The sequence below is a fragment of the Marmota marmota genome, unplaced genomic scaffold (genome assembly GCF_001458135.2).
Source record: "Marmota marmota marmota unplaced genomic scaffold, marMar, whole genome shotgun sequence".
Lineage (NCBI taxonomy): Eukaryota > Metazoa > Chordata > Mammalia > Rodentia > Sciuridae > Marmota > Marmota marmota.
The window spans coordinates 57,068,360-57,081,752 of NW_025999977.1; positions in this window are offsets into that span (position 1 = coordinate 57,068,360).

The window sequence follows — 13,393 nt, forward strand, 5'->3', positions numbered from 1 at the left end:
TAGCCCACGCAACCAATGCCAGTCTGGGAAAGATCCATATTCAGAATCTGACTCTTGGTCTTCATTGCCTGAGCCTCCTATGTGCACCATCATGAAATGGGCGCTAAGTCAGGGACGGTCTACATCCATGAGGAGGTGCTATGTCCTCAGGGGGAGTCTGAAGCAGAGGTGCAGGTCTTAGACTGAGTGTGTAGGACATGAGACAGCGTGACGTGCAGAGGAAGAGAGGGGCCTGGGCCCTGGCTGTCTGGGGCAACTAGAAGAGGAGATAAGGCTGCCAAGGGACAGGGAGGGAGTCAAGAGCAAAGGGCACTATCCTGGTGACCAAGGACAGAGAACACTTCAAGGAGAAACGTCTTCGAAACGTGTTCCAGGATTCACCTTCTTCTCCCACTCCACATCCAATCCATCAGACTCACAAAATGGTTTTACTGACTTCTCAGTAGAATGGAATTTGTGTTTTGAATCAGAACTCTGACCTTCAAACCCATTATACAAGCAGAGTGATCTTTAGCAGATTGCTTAACCTCTCTGGATCTCGCTTGCCTAAACACAAAGTGGGGGTCTTAATGATCACAAGTTAGCCCAGGAGTCCCCTGTAAAACAGGTGGTGACGTGAACAGAGTGCTGGGGCTTCCACCTGCACACATGTGTCTTCACCTTCCAGGAGCCCCTAAAAGGTGCTTCTCAGATTCATGAATGAATAAATGTATTCTGTTCATTAGCTCTCTTCCACAAGGTTTAAGTCATGCACAGAAAGCATGCTTATATCCTGCATTTCCACCCACAAATTGCCAAGAAAGGACAGAATCTCACTTGCTGCAGAGGCACAACTCTAAAGCAAAATCCCCACAGTGCAGCGTTCTCCCCATCTTGGGTGGTTCACACTCCTGCATTTCAGCATTAGGTTAACTCTAGAGTTGCTTTCTAAGTGCAGGAACTGGAGAAATCAAAAATATATTATTAGTCAAGAATTTTGTTTTCTAAAGGGCGATTGCACAGTTTGAAATGATAGTACCAATCATTCCAACTTCCAAGCCTAAATGCTTCACATTTTACATTCAACGTTCCCTGGTTTATTTTTACACTTGTTCTAAGTTAACTATTATGTCTTTATTAATCAGTATCTATTTGCCAATCTCTCTGACTGCTGTGGTGTCTTGCTCATTCAGCTGTCTCTGGCCAGGAATCAAGGCTGATGGCACCCACATAGCTCCCCATCTACGGCACTTGTCCTGCTGCTCCACCCACAAGCTTGAGAAGTCAGCATTTGTTGGGAGAATGAATGCCTGGGTCGCTAAGTAGACGCACACCAAAGGAGGGCAGGGCTTGTGGTAATTCATGCTTCTGCAGCTCTCCACAGTCATCCCAGGCAAGAACACTGGTATGATTTATGGCAGTGTTGATGTACCAGTAGCTTTTGTTTTTAATTCCAGATGGAATGAAAAGATACCCTGACGGAAGTTATCCACGGAAGTTAATAGTGAGCACTCTGTTGGTTCATTTTCCCAGGTAGAAAGCTCAAACGCTCAAGAATCTGTGCCTTGCCCTCAGGCTACCTCTGAAGCAGACTTGCTGGCTCTGAAAGTGCTTCACCTCTCTTTGACAAGTGAGGATCAAGATTTAAGGCTGTTTAATTTCTAAGGTTTAGGATTAGGCCCAGTAAACATGATCCCACCTGACAACGTAAATGCCTCGTGAGCCTTCGTGCCAGGATGAGGAGCACGCCACAGGTTCGCAGTTGGCCCGTGGGGTCTCCACGATGCTGGGCCTCTCTGGACTGCCTTTAAGTCCCTCAGTAGAAACTTTCCATGTCTTTTCATTTCTATGAGATCTGGAAACACAGAACCTTTTAATTCCGTAATTTGAAAAGCAATGTGTTGTTTTATTTTACTTTCTTGAAATTGTCTGTCGTAAACAGATTTCATTTCAGTCCAGGTCATCCTGACGTAGCCCTTGATGTGAAAATCCAATGAGATTCTTTAGATCAACAGCCATTATTATTCATCTAATCTGCATGTTCCAGAGGACGGAGAGGATATTCTCGAAAGCATTTTCATAACATTAACTTGTTTGGTCTTTAGTAGGGGAGCAGACATCTACTGCCTCGTATTAACACTGGGAAATAATGCTCAGAAAGGTTAGGTGACTTTCCTGAGATCACACAGTGGTCCTTTTGTTAGGAGATGTGAGCGATGTAAACAGGTGGAGCTGCTCCTGAGACCTGATTTTTCCCTGTGGTTTTAACTTGCACCACTATGATGCAGTGGCAGTCCCCACTTCCTTGAGACATGGAGAAGAAGAGCAAAGGGGCTTCTATCCCACCCAGATATACTCCCAGGGTGGCGGCTGTCCTGTTCTCTGAGTTTCAGTTTCTGCCCACGCCCTTAAATATACTGCTTGTAGTTCTGAGGGGTTTCTGCCACCTGCAAATAATTGCTGCATGGTGTCTGTCATGATCTATGTGAAGAAGCAACGCTGCTAATCAGAGCCGAGGCTCTCATCAGCCACACTGACCTCATGGGCTGCAGGCAGCAGTTAAGCAACTGATCCTACTCCCACAGAACGGCTGTGCATGGAAGCAGAGGCCTGCCCCTCGCTGTTGTAGAAGCTGATGTTGGTGGGGTGAGACTGCAAAGGTTCCTGCCCAGCTGTTCTAACAGAAGAGGCCAGATGCAGAGCATGTCTGGGCCTTGTTTGTGGTGACCTCTTCAGCGCAGCTGTGGTTCACTGTGTTGCAGGGCCGCTGGCCGCGGACTCCTTGTGAAGTCTGGGTCCACCTCTCCTAACTGCCCTCAGTGAGCCTGAGTTTCAAACCCATCAGCTCTCAGCCTCCCTGCGTGTCTAGAATGAACGGCTGCGATAATTCCCCAGGTGCCTCCGACATCCAGAGAGAGCGGGGAGTTGACAGCACCGAGGGCTGGACCACTCAGGTATGGGCACAGGGAGCCCCCGAGAACCTCCCTCAGGAGGCCCGTGGCGCAGCACTGCCGCAGTCTGGCTGCAGCAAAANTTGATACAGCAGGAGTGGGAGCCGTTTATTGTAGGACAACAGAGGTATTTATACATTCCACACAGCTTATCTTAATTAGCATAAACTAGATACAGCAGTCAACCAATAAGGAATCTCCACACTTAATGGCTCTCTGGCGTTACTTCACAAACCACTCCCTCTGGCAAAATGCCAGGCGCCATCCAGACTTGTTTACAGACTCTAACACAGCACACTGCCCTAGGCCTTCTGTGGCCTCCAGTGCAAGGCCCGGGGCCTTTCAGCAGAAGCCCATAGTCATTTCTTTCAAGCAGAACTTAAATGGAGTTACAAAGTGATAAAGGGGTAGGAAAGTAGGAACCCAGGGGACTTCAGGAAATGGATTATTTAGCCTGGAGAAAGAAAGGCTGAAAGGTGGCTTTATAAAAGTCTTTAACTTTGCAGCAGCTGCAGGAAAGTTCCTGGACTGTAAAGGAGATGGATCTGGGGGTGGATTGTGCTGGGGGCTGGGACGTGCACGAGGCTCTCCAGAGGTTCACAGGGGGCCTGGCCCTGCGGTCCCTGTGCTCTAGCAGGCTCAGGCCTTGGCATCCCAGCCCACCCGCACCTGGTCTGTCCAGAGCTCAGTGGAGACTCAGGGGCAAGGCCACCTCCTCCAGGCCGCTGCGGTGGCAGTGTCTCCAGCAATTAACATGCCCCACTGTCCATCTTCCCATTTCCTCTTCTCTCCATCCCCACGGTCAGTAATTCAAACAACAAATGTTTGTCTAATGCTGGTCAGGTTTTAGTCAGTCTTTTTTATTTTCTTCAAATATTCTAAAATGATTCTTTTCGAAGTTGCAAAATAAAAAGGGAGATTTCTTGACCTGTACCCTGGACAGGGACTGGGTGCATAAAGAGTCTGCATGATTTCAGAGCCCCTCACGACGGTGTGGCGCAGTAGGCAGAGGCTGCCCTGTGGAGCAGCCGGGTGGTGGGGACTCCAGGAGGTGGTGGGCAAATGTGCAGGATTGTGTGAGTCAGGTGTTAAACTGTGGGTAACTTGGAATGAGCTGTTGTTGGAGCCTTCGGCTGTGGCACATCTGACAGGAACAGCAGGCTCCAAACCACCCTGGCTCCGCCCTGGCTCCTGGCCTCCCTGGCTTCCCTGCATTAGGGCACATCCACGTGGTTTCCCACTGGCTGCTTCCCTGCCTGATCCTCTTTGGTGCCAAACCAGACCCAAGGCAGGTGCTGCCCCTTCGCTGGGCACTCGTTCCTGTGCCACCTCTGTGTCTAAGCTCAGGAACTGCAGGGACAGCGTGTCCGTGGGCTTCCACACCTGCCTCGTGGATTCACTGAACCTGGAGTCTGCATCTCAGTGTCTGGCTGTTGTTGTCCCTAGTTGCGTTTTAGCAAGAGACTGTGCCATGCTTTTGAAAGCTGAATTTAGGCTTTAGAAGCTACTGCATTGAAAATATAGAAATGATGCTTTATTTTATATGGTGCGCACCCACGCGTGCGCACACACACACACACACACACACACACACACCCCAACACAAATATATTTCCAAAGGCATGATGGTTGTTGAGGTAGAGAACTTCCACTATTTAATAATGGAAATTCTCATCAATTTAAGGAACATGAGCTCCAAACTTCTCCAGAGCTGTCTGCACGGGATGTGGCCTATTTGTAGAGGGCAGAGCTGAAGAGAATTCTGTCCTGTGCCACAGAGCTGTCTGGACTCTCCAAGGTGAGGGGAGTGGGTCATTGCACTTGGCCTCCTCAGTGGTTGCAAAATAAAGTCCGGTCCTTTTAGGGATTCCATGAAAGCAGAATCAAACAGTAGTCCTCAGGATCGGGTGCGATGCCAGGAAAACCAGGAGGAAGCAGGAAAGGAACATTGAAACTGCCCTGGGAGCAAGTGCCTGTTAGGATGAAGAGGGATCTGCTTGCTCCAACTGTCAGTAAAGTGTCCAGGAGTGTTTGAACTGGACCGTGGGATTGCCCTGGTGGAGAACGTCAGCGATGGGTCTACAGCAGGGAGGAGGCTGCCCAGCCGGGCCCAGGGGACCACAGTTCAGGAGGGATTTTAAAACTGGATTGATTCATTCGATGCATTTTAATTGAATGTTTTCAAAGCACCTGGGACACCATAATGCATAAAATGTGTAAATCTTCCACGCCCTGGGTACAAGAGGACAGGCCATCAATCCTGTCACTTGCACGTGTGCTTTCTGAATGCGAGAGCCTTTTCTACTATGCTCCTGCAGGGCTCTGAGCACCGGGAACAGGGCGGGTGCAAGGTAAACGTTTCACCTCTTCATTCCAGGGGCAGATAAACAGCACTGAGCCGGGCATTGCTGCCCTCTGGAACTAAACCCTCCTATTGCACGGTTGAGAAGGCAGCTGGGTACTAGGAAGAACAGGCATGGTGCAGGACCAGACCTTTGCTAGAATTCTTGTCAACGTATTATCTTGGAGAAACTGTGGTTGACTTTTAAACTTTGATTCATGTAAAATGGAGATGACAACTATATTTCAACATTCCTCAAATCACAAACTATTCTCCACCATATGTGCTTCTGTCAAGTATAAGCAACACTTAGCACAGTACCTCTCATGTGGGTGCTCAAAGTAAATATGGAATGTCCCCTCTGCCCCTGAGAGTGTGAGGTCCTACCCCAGTGAGGACCAGCTTGCTGACGGTATCGCTGGTCAGGACTCGGTCGGGCAGGCACAGGTGTCATGGCCCTGAATGTTTGGGAGGACGCATATAGAAACGTTCTGTTTTATTTCCATGATTCATTCGTACTTTTAGAAAAGAGTGAAGAACTAAATCCTGTTTTTCATGACCATAGATTTAATTTCAGAGAATTAGCAATATTTTACTGAGTATGTGGCACAGAAATCAGATACCACAAGTCAGTAATGAAAAGCTTTGTGTGCAATTAGAAAAAGTGACCCTGACAAGCATGCTGCTGTCTTCTGGCCTTCATCAAACCACTTGGCGAAATGAGGTGATTAGACCCTTCACGGCAATTCTATGATTTTGTCCTTGTTGAGAATCTTCCCAGTAAGTACTTCTGCTTCAGTTTGATGGTGGGTTGATCTGACTGTAGTTCAATGGTTGCTTCATGTGATTGTTATTGATACATTTCTCAATGGTGAACAATCATTTATTGAACAGTCATTTTGTCATCTTACACCTCATGTCAAGGACTCTGCTCAGCTCCCAGAATGTGACAATAGTTACGCCCCCTCCTGCCTCTCTGTGGTGTGGGAAGAGGCTGACCTGGGTCCCTCACACCAGCATGCCAGGGTCCTGCTGGCTGTGCACACAGGACGTGGTTGGGGTGGCGAGAAGCTTCAAGGGAACTGGGCACAGAAAGAGCATGGAACTAGATTCCAGGGGCTTCAGACTGCAAGAGCAGTGAGCCCTTCGGTGCAGCCTGCCCTTGAAGGATGGGGCAGTTTGCTGCGGGGGTTCTCTGAGCTACGCGGACTGGGAAAGGGCTCCAGCTCCCTGGGCCAGGCCTGCCAGCAGCACCTGGGCTCCCCTCCTGCTCACCTCTCTTGTGAATGTGACCCCCGTCTCCATTGCTGGGCCACATGTCCACTTGTGGCTTCTTTTCAAAGGGCCTGTGCAGTGAAGATGGGCCGTCACTGGAGAGGGCGCCTGGGTTAGGAAGCCCATCAGAAATGATGCCTTCTGTGTCTGGAGCGATTCATGCAAGTAGGCGTGCGTCCGTCTGAATGCCTGGCGATAATAAAGGTACAGCTTTATTTACAGCACTGAGCTGTCAGCCCTGATGACGCATGAGCGCCGTCCAGTGCTCCAGGGAGGGGTCCCCAGTGTGTGCTTCGCAGATGTGAGCAACGCCTCAGTGGCAGGTTTCGCTAATTAAGGAGGAGAGTGTGAGACAGACTTCAAGATGAAGACACAATTATGAGAGGCTTCTTACTTTTTATTTTATTTTATTTTATTATTATTTTTTTTTACCTGTGGGCTCTTCCAAAGCATTCCAAACTGAGAAGGACCCTCTGGGCTCTTCAGTGGCTCTGGCTGCCTATCACTATCATTCAACGCTTCCGTTGACCTCTGTTGATTCTCTCTAGTGTTTGGCTCAGGGAAGATGCTTCAAAGTCACTACATTAAAATGACGTCACTAGAGATGAGAATGTTAGTAAGGTCTAGTACATGTTAAGGAACAGCATGAAATTGATGCTCATTAAATAGCAGCTCTCATTTATAGTATGAGAAAAATGGATATTCCCAATGGGGACACAGCCCATGCAGACAAATTCTATAAAAGTCATCAAGTATCTGTTGTCATAAGCTGATTCTACTTGCAAAAAAAGTAAAATAGAATAAAAATGCTGCCCGTAACCATATGCTGTTGGTTAACTTTCAGGTAAGAACCACACTGGTAATGAATTCACTATATTTCAGAACCAAAGCATTGGTCCACTTTTAGTAAGGCTGTCACTGAAGCTTCATGCTGCTGCAGTCAGAGTAATGGGCCTGAGTCTGGCAGGTCACTTCCTCGTGACCTTGGGCAAGGAATTTAATTGTTTAACTGCTCCTCTCTTACTTGGTTTTCTGTTGCTTCGACAAAATGCCTCAGACGAGTAATTGATGAAGAATAGAGGATTATTTACCCACGTTCTGGAGGCTGGCATATCCAAGGCATGGCGCCAGCATCTGGTAAGGCCTTCTTGCCCATGGGCACATGGTGGAGGGCATCACCTGACCAGACAGAGCCTGCGTGCTGTCTCAGGTCTCTCGTTCCCTTTTTCAAAGCCACAATGCCACCTTGGGGGCACTCTGTGACCTCGTCCAATTCTAATTACCTCCCAAAGGCCTCCAAATGCCGTTGACAACACATGAAGCTTGACAGGACATGTCCCCTCATGGCGGTTCCAGGCCTTCTTTCCCTCAGCCACAAGATGGGAAGGACAGCGTCTCCCTGTGCATGGGGTCATGGTGGTTTCTGAGACACCACTACCACTTGTGATCAGTGAATTTGTGAAAGTAACACTGCCTGTCGACGGCAGGCGAGGATCCGGGACCACTGGGGAGGGGCTTTCCATCAGACCAGAGAACAGCTCATGTCTAGGAAGGACGTTTCAGGCAAAGAAAGAAAGAAAACACAGTGGAAAGGGCAATGCCCATGAAGGGAAGGAAGCAGATGGTCCTCAGGGAACTCCTGGGAGCATCAGAGGAGCGTAAGACGCATTTCAAGCAGGTAATTGTGACCCAAAGAGTCAGGTCAAGACAGCTCTCTAGCAGGCCATGGAGAGCGCATGGGGCCAGAGGCAGAGCCACAAGGACTCCTCTGTCTCCAGGTGTCTTCCACAGGGTGGCCCAGCGTTGGCTGCACTCATCTCCTACCTCTCTCAGCTTTTATGAGATCGCATGCTGCAGACGTGGTCTTCCTAAGGCTCCAAGTGTCACCAGAATCACAGCCCCACTCAACACGAGGCACATACCAAGGAACAGTGACACAATGTCAGGCATCGCTGGAAAGTTGGCTTCAGCGTTTAGAGTAGATTGGTGCTGAGCCTTCTTGTGGGGGTGCTTAGGCAAAGGTGAGCTTGTGTACCCCAAGGGTCGGCTGAGTGCAGAGTCCCCCAGTGCTGCAGGAATCTGGGCTCAGGACAAGGAGGGGTTTCTCCCCGCTGCACCCTCCACAGGGGAGGCTGCCCCATTAAACGCCCTGCTGGCAAACTCTGGCCATTCATCTCGCCATTGCCGTCCTGTGACGTGCCACACAGGTGGTTTCTGCTCACACTCCAGAAGCTCTGTCCCCATCACACTGGACAGAGCATTCCACTCGTCTCTATTGGCTTCCGATACGCAGATACTGCATAGCCCCACCCTTGTTTTACGAGTTAGAAAAATAAACTAAGCCTTAAGGAGCGGATGACTCTGATAAGAAGCCCTCCCCATGGACCTAGAGGGCGTTGAGACTTGAGGTCGGTTTCATTGAGGCCAGACTGCTCCTGCTTGCCTGGAGGTTACGGCAGCCACGATGGCAACCCCTGGCTCCTCAGCACCAAAAGCTTTTCTGCTCCGTTTGTTGAACAGGTGTCACTTTGCAGTGCGCCCATTCAAAGCCTGAGCTCCCCACAGGCACAGCCGTCGTGTGTGCGGTGAGGATGGAGCTTGGACTCCTGGGCCAGTGGAAAACCCAACCTTGCTTTTGTGGAGAACAAGCTCTGCACTTGGGAGGGTTCTCATGAAAGAGCCAAGCAATCCAAGGTTAGGCAAGAATGAGATCTCACGGTAGCCTGGGATCCCTGGCTGAGCTGTAGGCCCTGCTGCCAGTTGACCTTAATGAAGGAAAGAGCAACCATAAAAGAAAGGATGAATAAACAGAGAAAATAAAATTAGTGTTTATTATGTGGCAAAGTTAAATTAGCTTCCAGAGCCTTGGCATGGTGCTATGTGCGAGTACAGGTTTATGTCCCCGTTTCCCAGAATTCATGTTGAAACCCCGGCCCGACGGGAATATTAAGAGGTGGGCCTGTGGGGAGGCCATGCGTGACCGGGGTGGAGCCCCTGGGAGGGGGATTAGCCTAAGGAGGCGAGCACTCTGAGGTCTCATTTGTCCTAGTGGCCAGGTGAGCACACAGGGAGAAGCAGGCCCTTGCCAGACACCAGTTTGGTATGGCACTTCCCAGCTTCCACCAGCGGGAAGCATGCAGTGAAAAGGGCAATGCCCACCGAGAGAAGTCTCTGACCTTGTGCACCCCAGGGTCAGCTGAGTGCACAGTACCCCAGTATTGTCAGGGATCTGGGCTCAGGAGTGGCCCGAGACACATGGACCTTTTCTTTATCTTCTCAACAAACCCTGGGTCGTGCTGTGGGGGAGTTTTGGTGATGCCGAAGCCCACTGGTGATGCCCAAGTCCCTTTGCTATCCCAGTAGACTCTGCTGAACTTCAGAGGAGTCAAGGGCATGACACAAGTGAGGGGGCGAAGGCCATATGGAGAATAAAATAAAGCAGGAAGAGGGATTGGTCCATAAAACCCAGTGAGGTGCTGGTGTTTGCTAATAACAGGCACAAAATATGGTTCCAGAGTTTCTAGCAGCCAACAAATGAAAGGAAATATGGTTATCTGTACAATGACCAGGGTCAGCTGTGAGCTAGTCTAAGGAGGGCTCTCTGGGCTCCTTTCTTGATTGGGGACTGGCCACACAGGAGTGCAGCCTCTGGACACGTGCCAGGCCGTCTTCCTCTGTGCCGGGAGATCCTCTCTTTGCATATTCTACCTCAATACGCTTTCAAACCAATAAAAGAATCAGAGTTGAGCAGACACTGGAGAAAACGAAGGAGGCATTTGATACGGACATTTTTTCACACGAGGAAGAGACAGAACAAGTCATTTCAGTTCCTTTCATTGACAGATTATGTTTTATCAGCTTTTTCACTCTTGTGACCAAAAGACCCGACAAGAACAATTTTAAGGAAGAAAAGTTTATTCAGGGCTTACGGTTTCAGAGGTCCCCAGATGGCTGGCTCCATTCTCAGGGCTGGAGGTGAGGCAGGGCATCATGGTGGAAGAGTGTGGCAGAGGAAAGCCTGGGGACATGGCACAATGAAGCAGAGAACGAGAGGGGGGGGGCGCTCCCCTCAACAAGGAGAAAATATAAATGCCAAAGTCACGCCCCCAGGGACCCACCTCCTCCACCAGCCATAGCACCTGCCATAGTCATCACCCAGTTAATCCCATCAGGGGTTAACGCACAAAGCAGGTTAAGGCTCTCCTAACCAGTCATTTCACCTCTGAACTTTCCTGCATTGCCTCACAGATGAGCTTCTGGGGTAACTTACACCTCACATCTAACCACAACAGATTGTTCTGAGTGGGGTGTTCTTCAATCTGTGAGGTGTGCACCACCTTGGCCTCCCTTCTCGGCCTGTTTAAAGTAAATTCAGGGATGCATACCTCTGGACTTTGCTCTCTGCTTCCTAGTGATAACCGACGGCATCAGGCTTGTCTTGCTTGTTAAAATTCTGTGACAGTGGGCTCCAGGTGCCTGCTCTGTGGTCCTGCAAGGGACCCTTACCTCCCCCTGGCTCTAGCCCAGCCTCTGGACTGCCTCACTACTCTTGTTCCCCTAAAACAGACAGATCTGCAAGTGGAAAGACACCTCTCAGGACTGTCTCTGCCCACCATGCTGACATCTCCTCCTAGCACTGACTGACCCCTTTATTCAGACCAGCTGATCAGACAATGGGCCACTATGGTCTTCTTCCCTCCCTGGGGACATCCTCCTCTTGACCCCCTCTCTGGGTTCTGTCCTTAACCTTTTGGGAGGTGCTAATTTGCATTCTAGGGACTGAGTGGTTCTCTTGAGGCCAAGGGAAATGCTGGGGCAGGGCCATGTTCTCATGGATACATAGTGTCACCATTTTGCTCATTTTTACTTTTTCACAGCACAACGAATCTACCACCACTTACCTTGCCACTCAGGAAATCCCCATTTGGTTTAGACTCTCAACTTTAGAGTCACTGTGTATTAAATCAGTACATAAAAGACTCAGTTGTTACACTCAACTTTGCTTTGTGACTCCGTGGAATTGCCTTTGTGCTACTCTATTGCAGCAATGCATTTGAAAATAATACAATAACCATTTAAGGGAGATTGAGCAGAAGGGTTATTGTAGTCTGAATACATGAGTGACTAGCTCTTTAGAATAAATATCCATTAAATAATAGTAGTCTATATATGAATCTTATCAAAATGCTTTAAGGCAACCACAGCTAATGAGTTGATCATTATTACTCGTAAAAAAAAAAAAAAAATCATAGCTATCCAGGGAAGCGACTATTCCTTTGAGTGGAACTATTATGATCCAGCTATACACGTAGAAATAGACAGCCATTTTCTAATGTTTCCTTTTAACTCATGATTTTAAAAATTAGGAACTCAAGATTGCTAAGATAAAACCAGTAGCCATGTTCTTGGTAGCCATGTCCATTTCTAAATTGAAGCTCATATCCTCTCTCATGTTAATGTCCCCATGTTTGGGACAGCATGGTGTAGGTCATGAAATGCTTCAGGAGCTCTGGCATTATAGCCCTTTCAGGGTTGTGATAATGGAAATCTCAGTCCAGGTTCTGCCAACGCCCCAGTACAGAGCTCAAGCGACCATGGGGCTGCCTCAGGTATAAGGGCAGCAATCCGTAGACCTTCTCGTTGACTCCATCCCAGAGGTCCTGGGGCGCCAGGACCCAGTGGGGACATTATTAGTTCCCAGTTTGACACACATCTGTGGTCTTACCTGCAGGAGAAACAGGCCTGCCTCCTCCCTTTGTGGGGAAGGAGATGCCTGCGTGGTTCTTCAGCCTGACCTTGGAGTGTAAGGTTGCCCCACGTCGGGGCACGTGATTCTCTTCCTTTAAAACATCCAGCAGTGCAGGAGGTCACAGTCGGGTCCACATTCTTCTTCATGACTCACCAACCCTTTATGAAGTTGCGGCTGCCAGCATCCCTTGCTGTAGTTGACCACAAAGCAGGCCAGACCTCCCCATTTCACCTTGGAAGCATCGGAGCCTCCTCTACCCCTGTGGTCTGTTTGCTGTGCTTCCATAACCCTTCCCTAGAGGGCCTTCACCTGATGGTCAGGACGCTGGCCCCGCCCCACCCCAGTGGCCCCGCCTCACCCCAGGGGCCCTGCCTCCAGGTGTCCAATCAGGACGTTGGCCAGGTCCTCTCCAGCACCCTTGAACCCGTCACTTGCAGGGCTTTCTGCATGGCCTGCGGTGGGAGGCTGAATTGCTTCCTTAGTCACAGAGGCGCATGTTGTTTCTCACTTAGGGGGATGCACGCTCCAGGATGGCCCGGGCACTGCCATGCACACCGGACCTGGGCGTGTGCCAAGCCCATAGAAGACGCTCCGTGATTTACCTCTCAGTGAAGGGCCCCTGGGTTGGCATACTGACTCAGATTTCTTTCTACAAATATGTGTTGAATCTGGGAGGGGCCTAGGACTATATTCAGAGCTAGGATCCCAGATGGAAACATGGCCCCTCCCAGAGTTGTGATGTGATCCAACACTCGGGGATTTCAGTGGAAGCACAGATCGCACTCCGACTTGGAGAGGAGTGGAAGTCCGGCAGCCCGAGGAGGCGGAGGACGGTGCACACCCTGGGCCTAGCCGGGGCGTGGGCTTGGCCTGCTCAGCTCCTCAGGGCTCCGGGGTCCCTAGTTTGGAGCTGGGGCAGAGTTCCAGAGGGGCACACCAGAAAGCCAGACTGGTGGGCAACTGCTCATTTCAGGCTCCTCTCTCCTCTAATCCTTTGTTTTGATTTGCATATACTTTATGTATAATAGAATTTAATTTTATGTGCATAAAATTTATAAATATAACATGCAAAATAGATTGTATTTTGACATATATAGC